At 46.5% G+C, this 27,261-nt stretch overlaps 1 pseudogene; it reads left to right on the top strand.

Annotated features, from left to right (window-relative positions):
- Positions 1-5,842: 5,842 nt before the first annotated feature.
- Positions 5,843-6,770, top strand: LOC109764764 (probable carboxylesterase 18; annotated as a pseudogene).
- The last annotated feature ends 20,491 nt before the right edge of the window (positions 6,771-27,261 follow it).

Genomic DNA, 27,261 nt, shown 5'->3' with positions numbered 1-27,261 from the left:
TTTGCTCTTGAAGAATCATGTATCTATGTTAGATTTGGTGAGAAAAGGCGGCTTCCAAGCAAAGGATGCGGGAGTGTTGGCCACATTTGGTTTTCGACTTGGGTGTCTAAATATTCTCACAATACTTGGTTCCCTCTCGCCCTTTGCGCCATTGGCGCAATAAGTCAAGGGCCTTTGTATGATTATCTATCCAATCTAAACAGATCATGAGAGTCCTTTCCTACATGACTTAGTGCATCATTTTCAATCTTATGTACTCACTGCATATAATATATGAGCTATTCTTTTTGAACACATATATTAATGCACACTCTCACAATAATTATCTTACACTCGGCCTTTATGCCATTGGCGCAACGAGTCATCTAGTGCTATTTAAAGAATGGTGATCGTATCAGGAAAACATGCGTTGAGTTTGTCGGCCAAGTCATATGAGTCTGACCATTATATAAGGTCACGTACGTGCGCGATGTAAAGGTCAGATTATGTTTTTTATAATCAGACTATTTTTATTTATCTTTATCTTTACCTAATAATAAATGACGGAGGCTTTCATAGTTCTTCATACGTCAACTCTTTATATCGTTGATTTTGTGTTAACGATAAAGATTGATGTATGAGATTTATCTATCTTTTTATTTAAAAGTAGATTTACATAAGGCCGACACGCAGACGGAACACATCAACCTTTTGAGCCAGGACTCTACTCAGATCGACATATGCACGTACACAGTTTGGACTCTACTGCAATTTCCATATGTTGCCGGGCTGCACGTACACTGTTTGGTTGTGAGTTCTCCTTTATATGTGTGGCGTGCCTGAACCAAATAGTAGAAAGAAAACTGATCCGTTTCCGACGGCCGTACTCATGTCCCAGGTCATGGTGGCAGCGGCGTGGTCGTTGTCATTGGCGATGTTGCTATATACAGGGACGATTTCAAGGGGGGCGAGGAGGGGCAAGACCCCCCTATCGATCATGCTGCCCCTTGATAGCGATTAGGTATAGCAGCTTTTTTTGCGTACGCAGACGATTTGTGGCTTGTTTCGCCCCCCTGTGGCTCCCATAGTCAAAGGCTCAAAGCCCATGAATGACTTATACTATGCAAAGTAATCAGTGGAAGAGAAGGCCCAAATATCAGTAGAAGGAATAAATAAAAAAGCCCACAGTGGAAGAGAAGGACCAGGCTCAAGAGGCACGTACTCACGGTAGTTCCATCTCCTCTAATCGCTTCTAATCGCTTCGTTTTCGATCTGCTAGTTCTTGCGATCCGAAACACCTGCTCCTGCAGCCGACCGCCTAGTAGATCGGCTACCGTCGAGAAGGGAAGGCGATAGGGAAGCGCTGCCGCACTGATTCACAGGTGCATTAGCCGGCCGCTCGGATTAGGAAAAAAGGTTAGTTTATTTCAGGATTAGATTAGTTTGTGTCTTAGAGATGTAGAACGATAGACATTGAAAACTAATTAGGATTTTCTAGATTGTCTAATTGTGTTTGTGTAGACTTGAAGAGGAAGGTAGCTCAATCAATTCATGAAATTTCCAAGCCAATTGGTTCATGGCTTCATGCTCTCAGCTATGTGAACATGACGTCTTCTATGCTCGATGGTATGACCTCTCTCATCAACTTCAACTTCAAATCTCTAAAACAAATTGTCTAACATTAATAATCCTTGGTTGATGCACATGAAAATTGGATTAGAATCAATATAGGTACTACAGTCTACCTAATTTTGCTATAATAAATTAAAAAAACTAATCTGCCTTGTCAAAGATGGACAATTTGGTAGTCTTCTTCTAGTATTTACATCATTGAAAACATGATTTCAGTGTAGGCCTTTTTTACGGTCTAAATATTTTATGCCTGGATCGATGCTCTGTAAAATTTCAAGTGTGGAACTCGCCCCCCTATATCAAATTCCTGGCTCCGTCCCTGGCTATATACGCGGCGTTGGTCCGGAGGATGTTCCACGTGGTGGGGTTCCGGCGTCGTCGCCGTCGTCGGGGGCGCTGCTACGTGGCTTTTATCGTGGACCCGTGGGATGTTCAACGTTGGCATGGTTCCCGCCATCCTCCTTCGCGCTGCTCAACGGCAAGCTGTCGCAGACCATGTTCACGTCCCCGGCCATGTTGCCCCTGGCACTCACCTTCCTGCTTCTTGCCAAGGCCTGCATCACTGGCGCGCTCCGTGCATACCCACATGAGCGGCGGCGGGCATGCATGTTGCTCCCGCCAGCGCCGACGTCGCACGCGTACTCGGCGCTCGTCGCCACGCTCTTCTTGGGCTCCTACGTCATGCTCTCCGCCAACGTCGCCTTCTGGCTGCTCTTCCTGGCCTTCGGCGCCGCCGACCTAGGCTTCACCTCCCGCGCGTCCACGCCAGAGCTTTCGGCGTCGCCACGGTCGTATGCAACCTCGCCGTCGTGGTGGCGGCCATGAAGGAGCGCTGCACCGGGCACGCCGCGGTGCTGAGAGCGTGTGTCCTCAACTCATCAAAGGAAATTCGAGCCCGTACCAGTTTTGTTTTACCCAGCAAAACCTAGCAGCCGCAACAGCAACTTCTGGAGGCGGTTGTTGCGCTTCTGGAGGTCGAGCAGGGAGGTGTAGCCCTTCTTCCTATCGTGGACCGGATGAGACATCCCCAGCGGAATAGCGGATAGTGCAACAAGACGAAGGGCGCTTGCCTGCCGCGCCCGCACTCCAACACTAGATGCACGGGTTCGCGGCACACCTATCTTACGTGGGTTGCCGAGACATCAAGTAAGCCACGTTGGATGGATCTTTTAGCTCTATCTCGTCATGGATGCAGGATTGGTTAGCGGATGCAACTGAGGTGGAACGGGAGACGATGATCCAAGCTCTTTACGGGATGTGGTTAGCGAGGAATGAGGCGAGGGACGGCCACCGGATTGCTGATGCAAGAATGGTCGCTAGGAGGGTGTGTGACCATATAAATGAATGGAGAGAAGTGCATCCTAAAGGACCCAGAGTGCATCTGAAAAAATTATGGAGACGTGGAAACCACCTGAGATGGGGTGGGTAAAGGCAAATGCGGACGGTGCGTCGACGAAGCTGCGAACAAGAGGAGGAGGAGGAGTGGTCCTACGAGATCATGGTGGCGCGTTCAGAGGAGGGGCGTGTGCGTTCCTCCCAAGCACCTCCGATCCCCAGTTACTGGAGCTAATGGCGAGCCGGCAGGCGATGCAACTTGCGATTCAGCAAGGATTTCAGAAAGTTCACTTGGAACTCGATAGCAAAGAGGTGGTGGCCATGCTCAACAACAGCAGCAAGGATCTCTCGGCGATGGGTCCAATCGTCGATGAAGTGAAAGAAATGCTAAGAACTAGACAAGAATATAAGGTGAGCTGGGTGAGAAGAACGGCAAATGGCGCAGCACATTTGCTAGCTAAGGAGGGGGTTAGCATGGAGATGAATAAAGTGTGGCTTGATGGACCACCTGAGTGTATCCTGCAGGTTGTCGCTGAGGAGATTCCAGGTGTTCTTTAACAGCCTGCAAGTAGTGCAGTTTTTAGACGTTTTCAGTTTCGTTCCGGTTGTTTTCCTTTGGTTTGTTGCCTGCTGTTAAGGCAGATGAGACTGCGGATACTGCGAACTTGTTTTTGCTTTCTTAGCTTGGAATAAATGCTTTACCCCTCAAAAAAAAAAAAAGTAAGCCACGATGCACTTCTTCCACAATGCTATTCATTATTGTGGTTTCAGTTGCATTGGGCAATTTAGATATTTGGTGCCAAAGCTTGAAGAATATTGGTTTTTTTCCTATGACATATCACGAGCCCTCCTACCTGTTGCTCCTCTAGATCGAGTTCGTATGCTCTTCTCAAGCCGACCGTCATGGATATTTAGTTCCTTTGTGATTTTGAGTCAGATCGAGCATGGCAAGTTGGCAACACTACTGCACGATCATAGTAACTACAAGAAAAAAAACTCATATGTGCAAGGTGAGTCCGCACTTCATTCAAACTCCTTGCTTTTTCTCTTGCTATATCTCTGTCCTATATTTTCTTCTCACATTTTATAATATAAAATAGATGGTCTGAATTTGGCTTATGTGGACTGGTCGACAGATGACAGAGCTATTTGGGTCTGGATCCTGGGATTCACTTGTTGAGTACAAGGTGCACGTGCTATCTTATAACTCTCTGGTAGTGTGTTTGCGGCTGGGGAAGAGACAAGGAGAGAAGAGAACAACTCAACGGGGAAGAATAGAGCAAGGAGCAGCAAAAACAATGGTCATTGATTCTGTGCTATTGCAACGGATGAACAAATAATGAAGAAAGATGAACGAGAGAAGATAAACCGGAAAACGGAAGAGTGAGTGCTTTCTTGGCAAGCTTTGTCATACTCATCATCCACACTTCAAGGGTTACCTTCTATTTAGTCTCAAACTATCAAGAGCCATACTTACTATTAGGCTATATAGTTACGTGATACTTTTTTCTCCCCCGTTGCAACGCACGGGCATGTTTGCTAGTATATAACAAAACACAATGTGTTTTTAGGATATAGACACACTACCGAGTTTTAGAGAAAATTGTCTAAAAATCCTTTTAAGTGTTGTGATCCATTGTCTAGATTTTTTTCCTTGCTGAGGTTCAAACTTTATACTTCGTGTACATCGCGGGGACGGTTGAGAGGCTACTACTGCTGGAGGTGAAGTGTCGTTGACTTAATCTTGCCTTGAGATTCGGTCCTCATAAGGATGAAAGGACAAAACTTAACCAAAGACTTGGACTATATGTATCAGCCAATGCATGAAAAGGGCAAGGCTTAATCAAATCTTTGGGCTATACTATATCCCGACAAATGGATAGAAGGACAAGATTTAATCAAAGACTTTAATTGTATGTATCAACCAATAGATTGAAGGGCAAGTCTTAATATCAGACATGGAACATATTATGTCCAAGAAATGGATTTTTATTTTGCGAAAAATGTCCAACAAATGGATGAAATGACATGACTTAATCGAAGATCTGGACCATATGTCTCAACCAATGGGTAGAAGGGCAAGACTTTTAAGACAAGACTCAACCAATGCATGGAAGGGTATGTGAAGACTTGGACTATGTTTCTAGACGCACCGCTGGGATGTGGGTTGGGCGGGAAGAACTTTATTCCATCTTCAGTGAACCGCCACTGCTTCGCCTTTTTGAATAGGACACAAACCCTAAGCAAACTAAAAAACACCATGAAACAAAGCAGGAGCCCTCCCATCGGAAAGGGCTTAGATCCACCGCACCTCCATGGCCCTAAGACCGCATGAGGCAAGGCAGATCAGCGGCGACGTCAGCGGGAGGCAGGGAAACCTTATTTGCTGGAGTCACTCGTGGGGAGAAGGGAGAAAACTTTAAGCACCAAACTTGGGTTTTAAACTCAAGCAAACACCATTTCCCAGGATAATGATATTCATAGGAACCTAAAAGACTGGAATATTGAATTTCATAAGTCATTTGAATTTGTTTAGAAGAATACATCTTGAATATGCTTGAAACTATATTCCTATTGGAAATAGATGTATTCCCGTATCTATTGATCCACGGTATATCGATTTTAGTGAGAAAAAGCTTATAGTAAATTGGGATTGCTAAATCTCAGTCGATCAGACCAAGTCTCGGTCTATCCTATATTCATAAGATTTTACATGAAGATTCGTGCAAAATTTTCTACTCCCTCCGTTCCTAAATGTAAGTCTATACGAAACAAAATGAATGAGTATATATTCTAAAATATGCCTACATACATCCCTATGTTGTTGTCCATTTGAAATGTCTGAAAAGACTTATATGCTCCCGGCCGGCTTAATTTAGCACCGGAGAAGGGAGAAATGGAGACCAAGGCGAAGAACCAAGAAACGGCTGCCGACGAGAGCCCCCGGCCGGCGCTGCCGTGGACAGTGAGGCTCCAGCTATTCGCGCTCGACACCGCCTTCGACCTCTCGCAGCGCCGCGACGGCACGATCAACCGCTGGCTCTTCTCCCTCGGCGACCGGCAGACGCCCGCGAGGCTGCGCCCGGACGCATCCGGCGTCTGCTCAGCCGATGTTACCGTCGACGCCTCCCAAACCTTTGGGCGCGGGTCTACTCCCGCCCGGCAGAGGCGGCCGGGTCGACCCCGCTCCCCGTCATCGTGTACTTCCGCGGCCTCCACGCTCGTGGACGGCATGTGCCGTCGCTTTTGCCGCGAGCTGGGCTCCGTCGTCGTCTCCGTCAACTACCGCCTCGCGCCCGAGCACCGCTACCCGGCCGCCTTCGAGGACTGCGTGGACGTGCTCCGCTACCTCGGATCCAGCTCCACCGGCCTCCCTGCCGGCGACATCTCCGTTCCGGCGGTCGACCTTTCGCGCTGCTTCGGCATCATCCTGATGCAGCCGTGCTTCGGCGGCGAGGAGCGCACGGAGGCGGAGCTGAGGCTGGAGGGCGTGGCGCCGATGCTGAACATGCGCCGCACGGACTGGTCGTGGAGGGCGTTCCTGCCGGAGGGGGCGGACCGGAACCACCTGCCGGCGCACGTCACGGGCGAGGCGGGCCCGGAGCCCGAGCTGGCGGGGGCGTTCCGCTGCTTGATGAGACGAGCTCCAACTCTGTGTGCGTCTTTTGGTTTTTTAAAGTCGTTTGCAGGACCCAAATCTAATTTCTCGAGAGTACATGACATTCTCTAATCCACCGTTACGTTCTATACAAGTATTTTAGAGAAGTATAATACTGTACTTAGTAGGCTATAGGTCTGGTTATGTGGCACTTTTGTCTGCAAGAGTCAGTTTCTCTTCAGAAGTCAAAAAAGTCAAAAAAAACCCAGTATAATACTTAGGCCTCCTTTGGTTTGAAGGAATTTCATAGAAATTCTAGAGGATATGATTCTTGTAGGATTTTTTCCTTTAGAGCCCTTTGGTTCATAGCAATGGATTCCTATTCCTACATAGGATTGGTTCCTATCCTCCACCACATTTTATAGGAAAATAAAAATGAGCCTAGACTTAATGGAAAAATTCCTTTGGTGTCAATCAAATGACATATCGTTTCCTATTCCTACTCATAGGATTTGAGATACATGTCATCTCATTTCCTATAAAATTCCTATTCCTATGATAATCCTATCCTATGAACCAAAAAATTCCTTAGTAGGCTACAACTATTTTTAGAAAAAGTCAAAAAAGTTTAGAAGATTTTTTTAGAATAAACATGACTTTCTTTTGCACTACTACCTCCGTCTCATTGCATAAGTCATTCACGTAGTTCTAGGTCGACAATTTAACTATCTAAATATGTATTATATGTGACAAAAAATATATATTTAGAAACTATATCCTAGAAATCTAGTGATATACTTTTCATGACATATGACATATATTTAATTCCTTAAATCGATGTTCTAGAACTACGCGAATGACTTATACATCGAGATGGAGGGAGTAGTATATAAATTTTAACGACTAAAAAACCAGCGTTGACTTCAGGGCAGAAAAAACAAAAAATATTGCAATTACAAGTCACCATTCACACTGTTTTTGCCGAATATTTTGTTTTCTTAAATGAAGTCAATGTTTTTTTTTCCTTTTGTGGATTTTTCTTTACAATTATAATGGAAGGTCAAGTGACTACTCACACTATTTGTCTTTCTTATTGAGAGCTACTCAGATGTTAAAGCACACTGAAAATTGACACGGACATTACACACTCAAACATCTTCCACAACAAAAATAAGTTTTTTTTTGGATTTTTTATTTTATTTACTGTTCATAGCCGGGAGCAGATGAGGTCGTGATTCAAAACGCTGCTCTCGCAAATTAAATGTTTGATTACATTTAAGAACATAACAAACCTGCCTGTGCATTGCAACGGGAGAAAAAAAATCTCATCCCTCATGCACACACCCGATGATGTCAACAAATTCCTTTAAATTCTTCACGACACTACATGACAAACAACATGATAAATTGTGTTGCGCAATAAAATAAGTATAAGATATTTTTTTAAAATGTACTCAATGTATTTTCAATTTATTATTGTACAAAAGAAATATCTATCTAGTTGCCTCTACATGTTTACGCCTTTTTGTCGCACTCCTCGGTGATGCCCAAAAAATATTACATTTGGATAGAAATAGGAAACTACATTTTTGAAATTCACAAACATTTTCTATAAATCTGTGAACAAATCTTAAACTGTCGTTTAAAAGTCATGATTTTTTTTGAATTGGCGATTTCGATTCAATGAACTTCTTTTGCAATTCACGATCATTTTTTGGGTTTTTGAACATTGAAAAATGATCATGAATTTTTTTAATTAAGGTTGTATCGTAAATAAAAGTTTGGAAATCATTAATATAATAGCATATTTGAAATCTACACGATTTTTTGAGAGATTTTCGTATATGACATGTTAGATTTGGATTCTGGGTTTGAATGTTGTGAGTTAAGAAAACATTTGAATGTGCCCGAAAATCGGAAAAATAAAAATAGAGTAGCTGGGCCGAAAATGGGTGAAGCTAATACCACGACGACACTGAAGCGCTTTTGATATCTGGCATGGGCTTACCTTAAATAAACCAAAGCCGTCCGTGATTTTAGAAGGAAAAAAACGATCCAAGGGTAATTATTTACAACTCCAAGGGTAATTTTAACGACGGACGGGCAGAAGCACTCCTTGCTTTATTATTAGGTAGAGATTTAATAAGGTTTGTTTTTGTGAGATGCTAGAGGACAACGCACACTTTGCCGCACCACTTTTCAGTTTTGGCATTAATTCTATTTTTTCTCCCAACAGTTATTGGGTCAATTTACGTTTGTTTTTTTTACTGGAGTCATTTTACATTTCATGCATACCGTTGAGGTGGTGGAGCAAACTCGGACCCCACAAGCGCTATTTGGTTGGCCATATAGGCCAGTCCTTTAGATTTTCGGAAGGTTTCGCTCGTTTTTTTCTTTTCTTTTTTCTCATCCTGGTTCTTTTACTATTTTTCATATTTTCTTATATTTATATTTATTTTTTACTTTCATTTATTTGTTGGATATTATTAGCTTATTAATATTTTTCAAATTAAGGAGCTTAATATAGATTCTTGGACATTTCTCCAAATTCATAAATGTTTTCTTCAAAATTTTGAACATTTTTCAAATATCTACTAAAATAATTTCATATCCATGACACGTTTTCAAATTATAATTTTTTAAAGTTCTGAACTTTTTTATTTTTTTATTATTTTAAAATATCAAGAAAACATATAAAAGAAGTGAAAATTTTATAGAAATATTTTTTTTCATATTTCTGAAGAATATTCAAATTTATAAACTCTTTAATTTAAAAAATATTTTTGAAGTTTTGAGAGTATTTATGAAAATTCACAAAAAATGAGGATTCCTAAATCTTTGTAACCCTTTTGAAATGTGTTTTAATAGAATGGTTGTTCCAATACAATAATTTGATGCCCATTTCCTGACCAGCCTTAACATGTAAGGTCCACTTCAATGTAATAAAAGTTATTTTGGTTATGATATTTTCTATAAATTCAGGAACATAGTTTAAGGACATATTTTCGTATTAATAAAAAATATATTTGAAATTGTGATTTAAAACCGTGAAAAGTTTCAAATAATGAATAAATTGATATTCGTAAACAAAATTCTATAGTTCACATTTTTTGTAAAAGCATGAATAAATATAAATATCATTTAGAAATTTTGAATCAATGGATTTTCTTCACATTCATGCAGTTTGAAATTTACCAAGATTGTTTAAATTTGTGAATGTTTTTAAATGTTGAAACATTTTTGATATTCACAACAATTTTAATTTCCTGAATGTAAAGAACAAGAACTTGACTTAATTGCTCATAGGCCGAATGTGAGAAAAAAATGCTCGGCTTGTAAAAACAACTCAGCATACAGAAAAAAGCCCTTAGCTTACAGTCAAGCCTCGGCAACGTTCCCCTATCATGTGACTATCAGAAAGGTGGTTGACGGATCAAATCATAAACCGTGTGTGTGCCAGAAGGTTCTCGGCTTACTTTAGGGAATTATTTTAGTTTTAAAAGTATGCCAAATATAGGGAAATGCACGGGAGCACCTGGGTGCTCCACCCCTATATGATAATTAAATTCAGAAAATATCAGCTAATGCACGGATGCACGGGAGCACATGGTGTCCATCTCGCACTATTTTCACCTTGCTCTTGGCCAGAAGATGACCGAGGAAGATGCGCGAAAGCAGAACCTTACCTTGATTAGGGAGCAATACTTGTTGGTAAGTATAACCGACTTTTCATTCCGATGTTTGTGGTAAATTTCACCGTTTCATGTTGACATGCCATTATGCTTTCATTATGTAGGTGTGTCCTTCTTGGTGCTATGGAAAGAGTGATGGATGGGCGGGATTGGTGGATTTGTGGCTCGGCCAGGATGCAGAGTTTGCTGCCAAGAGCAGCAAAAACCCGGGCTAATCGAGGATCCGACGGAACACATGGTAAGGGAAACCAAAACCACTGGTACCACAAGAAAAAACAGGTATATCTATTTACTGTCTTGTTCTTATGTATGACTAAGCTCTGTTTGGCGGTGCAAGAGAAGAAATTGAAGCGGCCACTCTCAGACATGGAGTCGTGGAAGCTCGCCGGTGTGCGGAGTAATCGAAAGGATGAAGAGGGTGAGTACTACGGCAAGACCAAGGAGAACCTAGCGGCCTACACGGAGTTGTATCAGAGATTACATCCTGACACACCTGACCCCATAACGGCGAATACCAACAAGAGGGCGGTGGTCAGCATAGGACCAAAGAATCATGGTCGGCAGGCGGTTCTGGATGCTGTGATCACTCTTTCTGTTTCGTACACACGGCTCCGAGCTACCAACCCGAGGCCGAACCCGCGCCCGAGCACGTCCACTGCACAATCCGTCCTAGCCAGCAACACTCTGTAAGTATTTTCCCTCTCATCTTCCTTTTTCCTCACTTTATTTTATGTATTGCTATGTTTTATGAGTTCCATCATGTCATATTGTAGGCCTACATTGAGTTCGCACGTCAGGAGCTCTTCGAGTGGAACCACAGAGTTGCAGCAGTTGCGGACCATAGCCGTTGCATGATGGAGGTTAGTTTAGCCAACTTATAACCAACGTAAATATTGCAATTTTATTTCTTCTGAACTTCGTGTTTGCTTGGTCAACTAACATGCAGCTTCTGTTTAACTCCATGGCGACCAACACAGTTCCTACAATGGAACCACCACCACGACCACCTGCTTGACCACAACCAGTGCTGCCTACGTTTGAAGAATTTGTGGCACAACACAACTGGATTCCGGTTAGTATATCACCAAACTATTCAACCACTAGTTATCATTTATTCAACACAATCATATATCCCCTTACCATCTCTTTTCAAACATGCAGGGAACCGGTGGATCATCCGTTGGTGGTCTCGACGGTGGTGGTGCTACTAATGCTTTCACTCCAGAGTCACGAAGCCAGTCACTCCGGTCTGACGAGGTGGTGCTGGTGGTGGCGCTGATGATGGTGCCGGTCTTGCTGGTGGTGGTCTTAGCGGTGGCGCTAATGCTGGTGGTGGTCTTGGCGGTGACGGTCTTGGAGGCGGCGGCTGTGGTGGCCTTGGATCTTAAGCCTTGTGTGCTTCTTTAGATGACACTCATTTGACTTGTGTGCTTATTTAGATGACTTGTGTGCATGATGATGATGATGACTTGTTTATGATGATGATGACTTGTTTATGATGATGATGACTTGTGTGCATGATGATGACTTATGTGTTGTGTTGTCAATTTGAATGTGCCGTCAATTTGTTGTGGTCCTATATTTATATATGTGCTATCAATTTAAATGGAAGATAAACAGAAAATGCAAAAAAAAAAATCTGAATAGAGCTATGGCGACGGCTTTGCCGTTGGCATATACGGGCGTCGTGCCACCAGTAGCAGCCACGTGTCCTCTATGCCGACGGTGTGACCGTCGGCATATATGGAAATATATGCCGACGGTCACACCGTCGGCATAGTTGAGAGGTGGCTGCTACTGGTAGCTCCTGGCACACGGCTAGGCTGACGGTCTAACCGCCGGTATAGATTGCGCATCATACCCAGTAGGTGACACATGGCGCCAATATGCTGACGGCCAGGCCGTCGACGCATATACGATATATGCCGACGGTGGGGCAGTCGGCCTAGCCATGCACCCCGACAATCCACGAGCTGCCACATGTCCTTAATATGCCGACGCTAAGGCCGTCAGGATAGTATCTAAGCTAGGGCTGTCGGCATATCGTGGACACGTGGCCGCACCTGGTAGGCGATGACGCCGTCAACGGCCTTCAGACGCAGAATTTTGCTAACGGTGGCAGTATGCCAACGGCTGCACGAACACCGTCGGCATAGACGCCTATGCCGAGGGCCTGCTGTAGGTACGCCGACGGTGCTATGCCGACGGCTGCCGTTGGCATATGCCTATCCCGATAGTGTTTGGGCCTATGCCGACGGCATAGCCCCTTATTCCGGTAGTGTGTCATGCCAAATAAGGCAGGCACGCACATCAAGCTTGCCACTCCCCATACCAAATCTGCTTTGAAGTGAGGCGGCGAGTGGAGGCGGCAACGGGGGAGAGTGTGACACCCGGATAGTTAAGCTACAGTAATCCCATGTTAACGATGCCACGTCACCAGGATACTGTTGCTAAATCTCGCGTTAGTTCGAAACCGATTCAAATTCAAATTCAAAATCGAATCAAGCGGTAAAAGTTTACAAACATTAAAACTAAAATGTCTAAAATGTGTCAAATAAACCATGGATAATACTAGTAGGGAAACCACACTTTTATAAAATGTTTAAAGGCTCTAAAGTAATTAAAACAGCAGCTATGTCAATTAATTAAATGCCTTTTAAAAATTATAATAATGCAAACTATTTTAATTAGGTGTCAAACTTTTTGGGGCAGTAGAATAAGTTATAACATTTATCTAGGAGTTGCATTTATATTTTATAAAACCAAAGTTAAAAAAAATAAAATAGAAAAGAAATTAGATAAAGAAAAGAAAACAGAAAAAGAAAACAAAAGAACCCCCTCTCCCTGGGCCGAATGGCCCAGCTAGCCACAGGCCGGCCCAGCTGCGGCCCAACCCCACTCCCCTTATCCACTCACCCCCCCAGCCAAACCCTAACCCAAACCGAACCCCACCCACTCTCCCCGATCCCCTCTCTCTCTCGCTCCCCCTCGATCCCCCTCTCCCTCCCCCGTTCTGGATCGGGAGCGGGCGCCCCCGACGCCACCCGTCGCCCGCCTCGCCGCCCCTCCTGGCCTCCTCGCCGCCGCCCCGGTCCGCCATCGCACTCCGCCGTCCAGATCGAACCGCGCCCCGTCACCCCGACGTCGTTCCCCGCGGCGCCGCCCCCTGCTTGGGTCAGGTCGGGGCCGACCGCCGCTGCCTCGACCTCGACGCCAACCGCCGTGGCCGGACCCCGACGCCGCCGCCACCGGACCGCCTCGCCTCCTCACCTCTCCCTCGCTAGCTCCATCGAGCCTCGCGCCCCCGCCACCTGCGTCCATCCCCAGCGCAGGGGAGGCGAGGCGGGCGACGGGTGGCGTCGGGGGCGCCCGCTCCCGATCCAGAACGGGGGAGGGAGAGGGGGATCGAGGGGGAGCGAGAGAGAGAGGGGATCGGGGAGAGTGGGTGGGGTTCGGTTTGGGTTAGGGTTTGGCTGGGGGGTGAGTGGATAAGGGGAGTGGGGTTGGGCCGCAGCTGGGCCGGCCTGTGGCTAGCTGGGCCATTCGGCCCAGGGAGAGGGGGTTCTTTTGTTTTCTTTTTCTATTTTCTTTTCTTTATCTAATTTCTTTTCTATTTTATTTTTTTTAACTTTGGTTTTATAAAATATAAATGCAACTCCTAGATAAATGTTATAACTTATTCTACTGCCCCAAAAAGTTTGACACCTAATTAAAATAGTTTGCATTATTATAATTTTTAAAAGGCATTTAATTAATTGACATAGCTGCTGTTTTAATTACTTTAGAGCCTTTAAACATTTTATAAAAGTGTGGTTTCCCCACTAGTATTATCCATGGTTTATTTGACACATTTTGGACATTTTAGTTTTAATGTTTGTAAACTTTTACCGCTTGATTCGATTTTGAATTTGAATTTGAATCGGTTTTGAACTAACGCGAGATTTAGCAACAGTATCCTGGTGACGTGGCATCGTTAACGTGGGATTACTGTAGCTTAACTATCCGGGTGTCACAGAGAGGAAAGAATGACATGGAGAAGAAGGCCTTGGCCATTTCTCGAATGCTCGATCCACGCTCATTGCCGCACTGCAACCCCGCCATAGCTTTCAGAGGTGAGAGATTGATTCAAGGAACAAAACTGAGAGAGAAGAATATGAAAGGTGTTCACTGCTGGCACCCCTCCACAAGATAAAAAGTTCACTGGAAAATGTTTTATCTGGCAACTACTCCCTCATTTTTCTTTCCGTGGAACTACTCCTTCTGTCAACAATGTTTTGGATATTTATACATATGGACTGAAAATAAGTAAACAAACACACTAAAACATCGATTCCCAAAAAGAATCAGAACTATATTTGTGAACGGATGGAGTAGTAATACCATATCCCCGCTGCGCTGAAACTGAGCTCCCTTTGCTGTCCGATGCCCTCACACACAGGGAAATCACACATTGCCCGTGTGGTTAAACATAGGCTGAGTGTAAAAACACAAGCACTCGACTTACTTTCTCGTAAGCTGAGTATTGACTGAAAAATGCATGGTAAAGAACAAGAACTTGACCTAATTTCTCATAGGCCGAATGTGAGAAAAAAAATGCTCGGCTTTTAAAAACAATTCGGCATATAGAAAAAAGCTCTCGCAGTCAAGCCTCGGCAACGTCCCCCTACCATGTGACTATCACAAAGGTGGTTGACGGAGCAAATCATAAGCCGAGTGAGTGCCAGAAGGTTCTCAGCTTACTTTAGGGAATTATTTTATTTTTAAAAGTATGCCAAAATATAGGGAAATGCACGGGAGCACCTGGGTGCTCCACCCCTATATGAAAATTAAATTCAGAAAATATTAGGAAAATTCAAAAAAACTGAAATTTGGGGATATCAAACCTTTGTGCCCAATCTACTTCCGTGTGAAGTTTCTTGAAAAAATACTAGGAAACGTATTCGTGGCGAAGAAAAGACGGTCCAACCTATGATCCACCCAAATAGTTTTTTTCTATACATAGGAATAGTTTTGTCTTTTTACTAAGAATATGTTTCCTGGATGTTTTCATGAAACTTCACACGAGAGTAGATTGAGCACATTGGTTTGATATCCCAAATTTTAGATTTTTTTTTAATTTTCCTGGTTTGTTTTTTGAATTTAACACTCATACAGGGTTTGGAGCACCCGAGTGCTCCAGATCCTCTTCCACCAAATATAAGCCTAATGCCTCTGAAACAATACTCGGCTTTTGCAAACCAATTTTTTAGTGCAAACATGACTTTCTAATGTTTTGCATTGCATTTATGTTTACTTCTTGTATTTTATTTCTTTCCCCTCTTACTCAACTATTCTCTCTAGGCTAGTTTTCATAGTCCTTTTGATGCTCACATTTCACGATCTATCTAATTAATCACCATCAGTTTGTCACTTTAAAGTTATGGTATTGCCTTGTACTCTTCACCCCCATAGTGTACCTTTATTAGGATCACATGCAAAAGTATAAGTTGTTTCGATCCTATTAAGGCGTTTTGATGAATCCTTTGTTCGGTAAACCAAAAAACGTCCACCCCTAGCTTTTCTTCGAAAGGGGTGATTCCATCCTCTTTGTGTGTTAAAAGTTTCTACAAAACCATACCTTTTTGAAGCCCTGGTAAAAATGTTGTGCGAAACCACAATTGGTGATGTTTGCTAAAGCCTGCCACTTACATGCGATGGCTCTCAAGACAATTCTGATAGCCTGGACAGGGGGCTGGACATGGTCAGACCATTTCGTAAGGGCGAGTTGAATAATAAGTACCTGCTCGGTATGGTCGACAAGTTTACAATATGGATCGAGGCTAAGCCAGTTGCCACACAAGTTGCCGAGCCGGTTATGTACAATACGGATGTGCTCCAGGACTGGTGCATTGAACAAAATATTAAACTGGACTACACTTTCATGTACCACCCATAGAGTAATGGGCAGGTCGAACGTGCCAACAGATCCTCGGCGGCATTAAGCCGAGTTTGGTCAGATGCTTAGAAAAGTGGGCCGAGGAGATCAACTCTGTACTACAGTGACATGATGCTTGCTCAGCATACTATAGTGGACAGCGACCAACAACCAGAACTGATGCAAACCACACAATAACTCATCACAATAATTTAAGATGAAATGTTGTTTCATCAACAAAAGATACATCAAACCATGCTAAATTTAAGGTTCATCAGTCACACACCACACACACTAGATTGACATGCATCGATGCACACAAACCCTCTTATTACGAACAGTTTCATCAAACCAAGACAAACTAGGTGGGTTGTGAATGCCACACCCAAGCCGTGGAAAGCCAGCACTCCAAGTGGCAGCACAAGACACCAATCCAACCAAGCATACCAAGATCAAGAGGCGGCTCGGTGACAAGGAAACACACAATTTATTCGCCGTGCAAGCAGCAGCAGCAGCACAGACACACATAATTCGCAAACACACCTGCAGTCTGCAGCTGGAGAAACACCTCGGAGCTATGAGGCGAGGACTTGTTGCAGCAGCAAACCAATGCTTCGCGTAACCCAAGCTCCTTGCATTGCACCGCATAGCAATACACGCCAGAACAGCGCTACAACAGATCAATTACCTGAGAAATGAAGGACATAAAGGGGAAATATTACTACTGACTTAATGACCATTTGCCGTACAAAAAACCTTATCTATCTATGTATATTGCATATAAGAAATCAACATGCGACGGACCTTAGATAGGAGCCCCTTGGGAGGGTCTTCTTGTGATAAGTGGAGTGGCGCGTTTCGAAGAGCGACGGGTGATGTCCAGCGTCCAGGCCATCCCACTCGAGCTTGTCCCACATATCCTTCTCGCAGTCCACCACCGGCTTAGGACCATCACACGCTACAGCTGGCAGACGCTTGAGAGCCCAGCAGTCCCTGATGCCGACCGTCTGCAGCGCAGGTGCGGTCAATCTGGCCTCACATATCTGCTCCAGCTTGTGAAGATGGTGTAGCTTGATGTCCTTCAGGTTCTTGAATGTGACACCAGATGCTATTTCCGTAGGGTACTTGTCGTCCACTGGAAAAACATGTCGAAGGCTACTGCAATATGCAATCTGGAGGGTCTCCAAGTTGGGCAAGGTGAAGGAAATGGTGAGGACGAGCACCAGCCTTGGGCAATTGTACAGGTATATGTGTTGCAGTTGTTGGAGACTCTGATGACTGTAATAAAAGTCACCCCAAGTTTTATTGATGCCTCCCCAGATGCAATAGGCCACTGGGAGATCAGAAGCTGAAAATATCTTTATACATTGAAAGCTGTATGTTCCCTTCCGACGTGAAAACACATAGTTTAGCTTGGGGCACCTCTCAACATGACACCATTCTAGTCTCCCCCAGTTCGTTGGGGGGATAGCAGTCATGGAGCAATTATCATGCACATGCAATGATTCAACATATCCTGTGAAGCTTCTGAAATCCCCTTCGTCTTGCATACTATCTAAATTATAGCTTCCTTTACCAATCTCGATATGCACATTCAAAGTTTGGAGTTGTCGACAGTTCCACACCAAGACCGAGCATGTAACATCATTAGCCAGAGCAATATCATTATACGGTAATAACGACCTTGTTGGAACCAAACCCTGTTTGCTAGAGCCAATCTCCTTGATACTTTTGGTGATGTTGGCTTCACTATGGCTCATACAAGAGATAAGAAGGTATACCTTGGAGAGAATATTTAGTGTCTGGAAAAAGAGTCCCTTTGAGGATGACCAAATGAACCTCCCATCCGTAAAAGCAATACGGGCCAGGTATTCAAACTCATGGGCGAACGGGCGACTCCGCGGGCGACGCGGGCGAGCGGGTCGGCGGCCGCCGGGGTGCTGCCCTCGGCATCGGCGACACGTCCGCGCGTCGGTAGCCGCTTTTGGGCGTTGGCCGGATCAGATGAGGAGGAGGCGGACGGCGACGGTGATGACCCGGCGGCCTCGCCGCCGACGCCGACCCCGTCCGACTTGGTTTGTGAGTTTTTCAATTCTGGCTATGACGAAGACGAGGTTGCCATGACGGTGGACAAGATCCTGCCTGTGGACGATCCGGCGAGGGTCGGGCTGCACGCGGGCGAGAGGAAGGAGATGGTCCGCCGCGTCGTTCACCGGAGATCGGCGGCGACGGCAATCAGACCATGGAAGGGTCCTCTTCCGAAGGTTTGTCTACCTAATCTTACTCTTTTCGATTTGATTAAACCAGATTCGTGGATTACGGTTCAGACGAAGAAGAGAACGGGGCGCCATGCAAATGTTTCTCGGATGCCGGTGATGGCCGCGGCGGCATCGTCGGCTGGGCGAGCGCCCGAGATCTCGCTGGTGCGGGAGCTTCGTTTGAACTCGCTCCTGGGCCGCGAGCTGGGTGCGCCTGGGGATGGGCCGGCTCTGGGTGAGCCGGGCCTACGCGTTGTTGGGCCGGAGTTAGATGGGTATGAGGCCCAGTCAAACTCGACCAGTACCTCGCTATCTCCTGTCGCCCCATGCACGTCCGAACAACGAGTTCTATCGTCACGATCTAGGGTTTTCCGACGAGGGCGTTCGAGTTTCTGTGATCGTGGAGCGGGGCGGGCGCGGCGCATCCCCCCACTCCGGGCCATGGCTGCTCGTGGAGCTCCGGCGCCAACTGGCATGACCTCCGTCTCTGGTGGTGCAGGCCGCGGCGGAAACAGTTGCCCGCAGGGGACCGGCCGCGGTGGGAACGGCCCGCCGCCGGGGTCTGGCCGCGGCGGGAATGGACCGCCGCCGGGAGTTGGCCGCGGTGGGATGTTCCGCCGGGCGCTGGAGCCGGTGGCGCTGTTTCTGCGGTGATTGGTTCTAGGTCGCCGGCACCGGCCGGGACTACTGGTACTGCCGCTGCCCGCCCGCCTTCTCCGGCACTTGCCGCCGTGGGTAGGGGTGGTGCCATCCGTCCGCCTCGACCTGCTTCTTTGGCGCCCGTGAGCCGGGGGGCGGTCCTACTGCCCAGCGTCCACCGGCGCCGACTGGACCCCTGTCAACTGCTGGGCGTGGTGGTTCTCGGCATCCCAAGCCGGGCATTGCGGGGAGCGATGTCCCTCCTCCAAGACCTCCGGCTCCCGTGGGGCGGGGTGTTGCGCCGGCTGTGCCCAACGCTGCGCCACCGCCCCACTATGTGGCGAGACCGGCGCAGAAACGCTCGGGTCCTTCGCCGACGAGTACTGGGCCGCCCAGAGGACAGTGGGGAGATGATGGTGTTGATGCTTACGGGGTTGGCCAGCACCGTGGATCATCGTCTACGGGAGGTGGACGCGGATATGCTTGGCAGAGTGATGGCTCTGCTGAAAGGCCTTTCCTCGGTCCGGCAGGTGGTTTTGTCGAGGGGGCGACTGGCCCGAACAACCGGCATAGAGGTGGATTCCGTGGCTACCGTGGTGGCCGCGGTGGTGGTCGTGCTCGGGCCCGCAAGCCGCCTCCGGTGACGGCCGTGGTTGACCAGCAGGTTTCGGACATGGCGGTGGATCCCGTGCGGTCGACTGAGTTGGCTAGCCAGGCTTTGGAAGTTGTGACGGCTCTGGCCAACGTGGATGTTCCTGCAACTGGAGCCGCTGTGGAGGCTAGAGACAGGGATGAGTCTGAGAGGGCGTCCAAATGGGCGCGTAAGAAAGAAAAGATGCTTTGTTATCGATGTGGTGAGAAGGGCCACTTTATTGCTGAGTGCATGGCGGAACTTTGTAACTCCTGTGGTAAGATGGCTCATATCACGGGGGAATGCCCAGCTGTGCGTGATCAGGTTCCTGCTCTCATGATGTACGGAGTGTACTGTGCTGAGCTGACTTTCTTTGAGTCTCCGGTGGCGAGGGCGAATCTAGCTGAGACTCAGAGCTTGACGACGGGGCTTGTGAAAGCAACCCGCGAGTTGGTGTCTAAGGATCAAATAGTGCAGAGACTTCAGCTATTGGTTCCAAGTGATTTTCAGTGGGAGCTCATCCCGATTGAGGACAATGTGTTTAGGGTTGAGTTTCCGACGGTGGACGACTTGCAGAGGTTGTTGAGTTTTGGGTTGTGCAAGGTGCCGGGTACTCAGTGCGTCCTGGAGTTTCACGAGTGGAGGAAGGTCGAGCCTAAGGGCAAACCGCTCACTCAGGTGTGATTGCGGTTTTCAGGGGCCCCATCTGAGGCCTTGACAGATGCTCGAGCCGTGGCGAGTTTGGGTATGTTGGTTGGTAAGACTGAGGATGTGGACATGGCTTTCACTCGCTCTCATGGGGTGGCCCGTCTTTTAGTGGGTGTTTTGGACATCGACTTTGTTCCCGACATGGTTAACTGGTTTTACTGGGGAGAGGTGTTTCCGCTTCAGATTGAGTTTGAGGACTCGACGCTGTTTGCCGATGTGGTTTCCGGGGATGCTATGGATATGCACGAGGGGGATGATGATGCCGGTGCTCGTGGGGACCCGCATAATGAGGCGGGATAAGAGAGGGCTAATGGATCGAGTCCTGATGCTCAGTTGCCCGGGGATGGTTCTGGAGTAGAATCTCCCTCGGCCCCGGCGGTACCTATGAACACATTGCAGTTTGGATCTTTCGAGCCAGCCTCGGCTCCTCCCCGCCTATGGAGTGACAGGGTGGAGTCTGAGGATAGCTGTGAGTGTCTGCTTCCGCCGTTGGAGTTTGGTGATGTGGCTAGCTCTTTGGAGAGTTGTTTGGTGGGGCCGCTCTCGGTGACGTCCGTGGGAGAGGTTAGGGAGGTGGAGCCTCAAGTAGGCCAGCTTTCTCCTTCTACTTCAGTGGAGGTTCGGTATGGGGAAGAGATCTTGGGGCGGGAGGCCTCGACTTTTCCTTCTTGTAGTCTGGTGCCGGCGACAACGGTGACGCAGGCAATGGTAGACTGTGGGGGAGGCTGCACGGGTCAGGAGGACCTGGCCGTCTCTCCTGTGGTGACGTCGATCTTGGTGGGGTCGGCCAGCGCTGGGGAAGGGAGCCCGAGGCAGGCGGCCTCGGCTCATGCGTCCCCGGGCGTGGCTGGGACACCCGAGCCAGTAGCGTTGGGGGGAGGGGGGCTGGGGCAGGTGGCCCTGGCTACCCCTTCTTCACCGGCGGTCAGGAGGACCGCCACCCCTGCGTCGGCTGGGGGGGAGGGAGGAGGGCACGGGCAGGCAGCCCCCGCCTACTCCCTCCCGTTCGTTCCTGTGGATGCGGTGATAGGGAACCCGCAGCTTCCTCCTCCGGTATCCTCGGTGGATCCTCTGAGGGATTCAACACGAGGTTTTACCAGGGAGGAGGTCGTTGCTTTTGGCGGGATCCCGGACCCCGTCTCGACGGGTAGACGGTTTAGCGCTCGCGTCCACGAGATTCCGGAGGTGGATGATATGCAGCAGCGGTGCGCTATGAGGGCCGCCAAGCTTCAGGATGCTGCAAACGCTTCTGGTATGTCCGTCAACATATCTAACTCTTTATTGCATTTTTCTCATGAAGAGATTATTAATAATGCAAACCAATTAGGAGTTTCACTCGGAGTCACAGATAGTGAGATTTCTACTTCGGTGAACGACTTGTTAGATTTGGAGGCGGAGCGTGCCTTAGAAACTATTCGTAATATTGCAGCGGTTAAACCCATGAATGATAATGAGATTGATGCTTTAGGGGTTAGAGTGCTCAATAATCTGTGTGTCGACTTAGCACCATCCAATATTGAGTCTGAGGACGAAGATATGCCCTTAGAGAATGCAGTTGTTTGTTCCGTTGAATCCGGTTATGAGGACCCGGAGCTTGGACCTAATAGACCCAAGCGTAAGTGGAAGCGGAAAATTTACCCCGACTCTGCAGTTCGTCGGAGTGCTAGAATTCGGACTTCTAAAAAATTTTATGATGAGTGATGAAAGGAATCTTTTGGAATAGCAGAGGTCTGAGAGACTTGGCTAAAAGAAGGTTTCTTGCAGAGGCATCTCTGGAGCATCGCTTAGATTTTATTGCGCTTTCGGAAACTGGTAGAGACAATTTTGCGCCACAGTTTCTTGCCTCTCTCGTGGGTGGTGTTGACTTTGATTGGCATTGCTTTCCTCCGCGTGGAAGATCGGGTGGTATCTTGCTGGGAGTGCGATGTGATTCGCTTGAAGTCCGGAGTGTAGTCATGGGTGACTTTGCGGTTAAGTTTCGAGTCAGGTCTAAGGTTGACGCTTTTGACTGGGCGCTGGTGGCGGTTTATGGTGCCGCACAGCCCGAGCTTAAACCGGATTTTTTGGCGGATCTTGTTCGGATTTGTGGGTCTGAACAGCTGCCACTCTTAGTTGGGGGTGATTTCAACATCATTAGGAGGAGAGAGGAGAAGAATAATGATAATTTTGACGGTAGGTGGTCGTTCATGTTCAATACTATTATTGAAAGCTTGGATCTGAGGGAGATAGAGCTTTCTGGTAGAAAGTTTACCTGGGCCAACTCACTACCCAATCCGACATACGAAAAGCTTGATCGCGTGCTAGCGAGTGTTGAGTGGGAACAGAAGTTCCCGCTAGTGACGGTTCAGGCTCTTTCTAGGGGTTTCTCCGATCACACTCCACTGTTCGTTGACTCAGGGGAGCCGAACCACGTGGGAAACAAAAACACCTTTTCTTTCGAGATGGCCTAGTTCGAACGCGAAGGGTTCCTAGACCTGATCGCTAGGGAATGGGCGAAAGGTGTAGGCGGTAGGACTGCGGTCGAGCGTTGGCAAAATAAGATCAGAAGCTTGAGAAGTTTTTTACGGGGTTGGGCTAAGCATCTTAGTGGGGTATATAAGATTGAGAAGGAAAGACTCCTCTCTCTTATACAGAATCTGGACGTCAAGGCCGAATCCACGATCTTGATGCCTGCTGAGCTCCAGGTTCAAACTGAAGCGGAGAAGAGGTTGAAAGAACTTCTCCGCGAAGAAGAGTTGAAGTGGGCTTTGCGAGCTAAGGTTCGCAAAGTGGTCCAAGGGGACGCGAATACTCAATTCTTCCATCTGATTGCTAATGGTAAGCACAGAAAGAAGAGAATATTCCAACTTGAACAAGATGAGGGCACTATCATAGGACAGGATAACCTAAAGACGTATATGACCGAGTATTACAGGCAGTTATTTGGACCTCCGGAGGATAATTGTGTCTCTCTTGAGGAGTCCAGAACTGAGGATGTGCCTCAACTTTCGGCTGCTGAAAATGATATTCTGGTTGCCCCATTTTCGGAGAAGGAGGTGTTTGATGCCATAACACAGTTGAAAAATAATAAAGCTCCTGGACCGGATGGATTTCCGGTGGAGTTCTACAAGAAGTGTTGGCATATTATTAAGGGGGACTTGTTACCTATGTTTCATGATCTGTTCTCTGGACAGCTTCAATTATTTCACTTGAATTTTGGAACTATCACATTGCTTCCTAAGAAGACGGATGCTGTGAGAATTGAGCAGTTCAGGCCGATCTGCCTTCTCAATGTTAGTTTTAAAATTTTCACCAAGGTCGAGACTAATAGGCTCACACAGATTGCGCATTCTGTGGTGCAGCACTCCCAAACTGCTTTCATGCCGGACAGAAACATCCTCGAAGGGGTGGTTGTCCTTCATGAAACGCTCCATGAAATCCATTCCAAGAAGCTAGATGGCGTCATTTTTAAGGTGGATTTTGAGAAAGCGTATGATAAGGTTAAATGGCCATTTCTCCAACAGGCATTGCGTATGAAAGGCTTTGATGAAGCCTGGCGACGCCAGGTTGAATCATTTACGCAAAAAGGGAGTGTGGGAATTAAAGTGAATGACGATATTGGTCATTACTTCCAGACACATAAAGGCCTAAGACAAGGAGATCCAATGTCCCCTATCTTATTTAACATTGTGGTCGATATGTTAGCCATCTTGATAGGGAGGGCTAAGGAGAATGGTCAAGTGGGTGGTTTGGTACCTCATCTGGTTGATGGAGGTGTATCCATCCTTCAGTACGCTGATGATACAATCATCTTTATGGAGCATGACCTGACCAAGGCGAGAAATATGAAGCTGGTGTTATGCCTTTTCGAACAATTGACCGGATTAAAGATTAACTTTCATAAGAGCGAGCTGTTTTGCTTTGGTAGAGCCAAAGACGAACAGGAGGCTTATAGGCAATTGTTTGGGTGCGACTTGGGGGAGTTACCTTTCTCTTACCTAGGTATTCCAATCCACCATAGAAAGCTGACCAATAGAGAATGGAAATGCATCGAAGAACGGTTCGAGAAGAAACTGAGTTGCTGGAAGGGCAAACTCATGTCATATGGAGGCAGATTAATTCTGATTAATTCGGTGCTCACGAGTATGCCTATGTTTCTCTTATCGTTCTTTCAAGTCCCAGTTGGTGTTAGGAAAAGACTGGACTTTTATCGATCGCGTTTCTTTTGGCAGGGTGATGAGCTAAAAAGAAAATACAGACTTGCAAAATGGGATATCATCTGTAGACCGAAAGACCAAGGGGGTCTTGGTATTGAGAATCTCGAAGTTAAGAACAGATGCCTTCTTAGCAAGTGGCTGTGGAAGCTCTCTTCTGAGACTGAGGCCATGTGGGCCCAAATCCTTCGCAGCAAGTACCTTCAGACAAAGTCCTTGTCCCAGGTCACCGTCAGGCCGACTGACTCGCCTTTCTGGAAAGGCCTGATGAAAGTCAAACAATCTCTACTTAATAGGACAAAGGTTGTTATTGGCAACGGTGCCAGTACACGCTTCTGGGAGGATACTTGGCTCGGCGACACACCCCTGGCCATCCAATATCCGTCTTTATATCGCATTGTTCAACGACGGGAGGTGGTCGTTGCTACGGTGTTTCAATCCATCCCACTTAATATTCAGTTCAGACGGTCGTTAGTGGGCAATCGTTGGGAAGCTTGGCTCCATCTTGTTCGGAGACTAATGGATGTCCATCTTACTCAACAACCCGATGAATTACGCTGGAAGCTGACTAGGTCTGGAGTATTCACGGTTAAATCAATGTATATTGATGTAATTAATTCGAGCTATATTCCTACCTCCAAACATGTTTGGAATGTCAAAGTTCCTTTGAAAATAAAAGTGTTTATGTGGTTTGTCCATAAACAGGTTATTTTAACCAAGGATAACTTGATTAAGCGTAATTGGACAGGACCTACGAGGTGTAGCTTCTGTGATCGGGATGAGACGATTAAGCATCTCTTTTTTGATTGCCCTTTTGCCAGAGTACTTTGGCGGACGGTTCACATTGCTTTTAATATTATTCCACCGAACTCCGTCACCACGTTATTTGGGATATGGCTAACTGGGATTGAGCCTGAATTAGCGAAACATATTCGCGTTGGAGTTTGTGCTCTCTTGTGGACTATCTGGACTTGCAGAAATGATTTGGTTTTTAACAGAACATCATGTATTCACTTCTTGCAGGTTATTTTCCGAGCCACGGCTGTGATCCGTTCATGGTCGCTACTCACTCCGACGGAGGCCAGGGAGCATCTGGTTACTGGATCTATCCGCTGGGAGATGGTAGCTCGGGATATCTTCAACCGGTTTGGATGGCGGTCATGTAATAGGATAGGCAATTAGTTTACCTATCTATCTTTAGCCAGCCGGTTGTGGCATATTATCTTGGCTAGTATGTGTGTCTAGCCTCTTTCGCTCTGTGTGAGCTGTCCTCTGCTTATTTTTTCAGTTAGAGATTTTGGAACCTTGTGAGACCTTTTATTTTGTTAATAATATGGCCGTATGCATCACTCTTGATGCAGAGGTCGGGGAGAACCCCCTTTTCGAAAAAAAACCCTCAATGTTGAAGGATCCCTGTTCTCCACAACTGATCATTGATCTAATCTTCCTCTGTGTGTCCACATGGAGCACTTTCAATCTAGGTGAGCCATGCCAGATTAGGCTACGAAGCTGCTCACAACCACCAGTAGAAATAACTTCTTGAGTTTCGGGACATCCATTGCTCGGAGGTCAAGTATTTTAATGGCTATACCAGAGAGGTCCAGTTCCTCCAGACAGGGCAATGCACGCAAGAATATGTTTTGCAATCGACCACAGCCATGGAGGGAGATCTTAGTCACCTTGACTATTTCAACTGGAGCCATACGAGACTTGAGGCGCAATTCCTTTCGTGGCAGATGTATGGAGTGAGTCCAATTCTCTGCTGGGCCATAACCATCAAAGCTAAAACTTTCAAGCAGTGGAGGAGCTCCTTCCAGTGCAACATGCTCCAAGCTGGAACAACCATCAATAACAAGCATCTTCAGACTTCTTGTGGACGACAATGTCGGCAATGATTCCATGTGAGTGTTGCCAGACAAGTCAAGGAGCTCCAGATTCATCATATCCGCAAAAGAACAAATGTCCACTGTAACCACATCTGAAGATTCGGTTAACCGGAGCTTATGAAGCTTCTGTAGCTTCTTCCATGCATGACTTACAGCCTTCCATAAGACTCCCTTTGTATTCAGCTCCCTGAGATTGGTCATAAGCTCAATCATCTGAGGCAACAAAACAAAATCTGTGAAACGTAAATCAAACACCAACAGGTTTGAAAAATTTGGCCCTCCACTTTGCTCCTTCCCTGTGTTTGCACAATGGTCAAGCCAAAGGAATCTTAGGTTTTGGCAGCACTCAAAAGGAGGGGATGCAAAATCAAAGCCACAGTTGCAGAGTTTTAGCACGCGAAGGTTGCTGCTGACCAGTTGAAACAAATCATTACGTATATATACTGGATCATCTCCCTGGCATGTTAGGAAATATGATGATGCACTTCCAGGAACGTAAGAGATATCATCTGCTGTTGGTTTGTTAGAGGTGACTGAACACCAACCTTCATAAGATTTTTTTCGTCCATAATAATCTGATGCCATTGCCAAACGTCTTGTTTCATCTGAAAAATAGCCCCATATTTTTTCTGAATAATAGTCAAATTGCGGTATCACTCCATACAATGCATTACCGATCTCCCATGCTCTATCCTCAAGGATTCCATCACATATCCAGTAGTTGCAAGCATGAGTAGCCCAATCATAGTCAACACCAATAGAGTTTTTAGGTAACTGTGCTGTCAAGAAGATTGAG

This window comes from Aegilops tauschii, chromosome 7 (assembly GCF_002575655.3).
Source record: "Aegilops tauschii subsp. strangulata cultivar AL8/78 chromosome 7, Aet v6.0, whole genome shotgun sequence".
Lineage (NCBI taxonomy): Eukaryota > Viridiplantae > Streptophyta > Magnoliopsida > Poales > Poaceae > Aegilops > Aegilops tauschii.
Note: the sequence above shows the minus strand (reverse complement) of the source record. Positions and strands in the feature narration are given on the sequence as shown.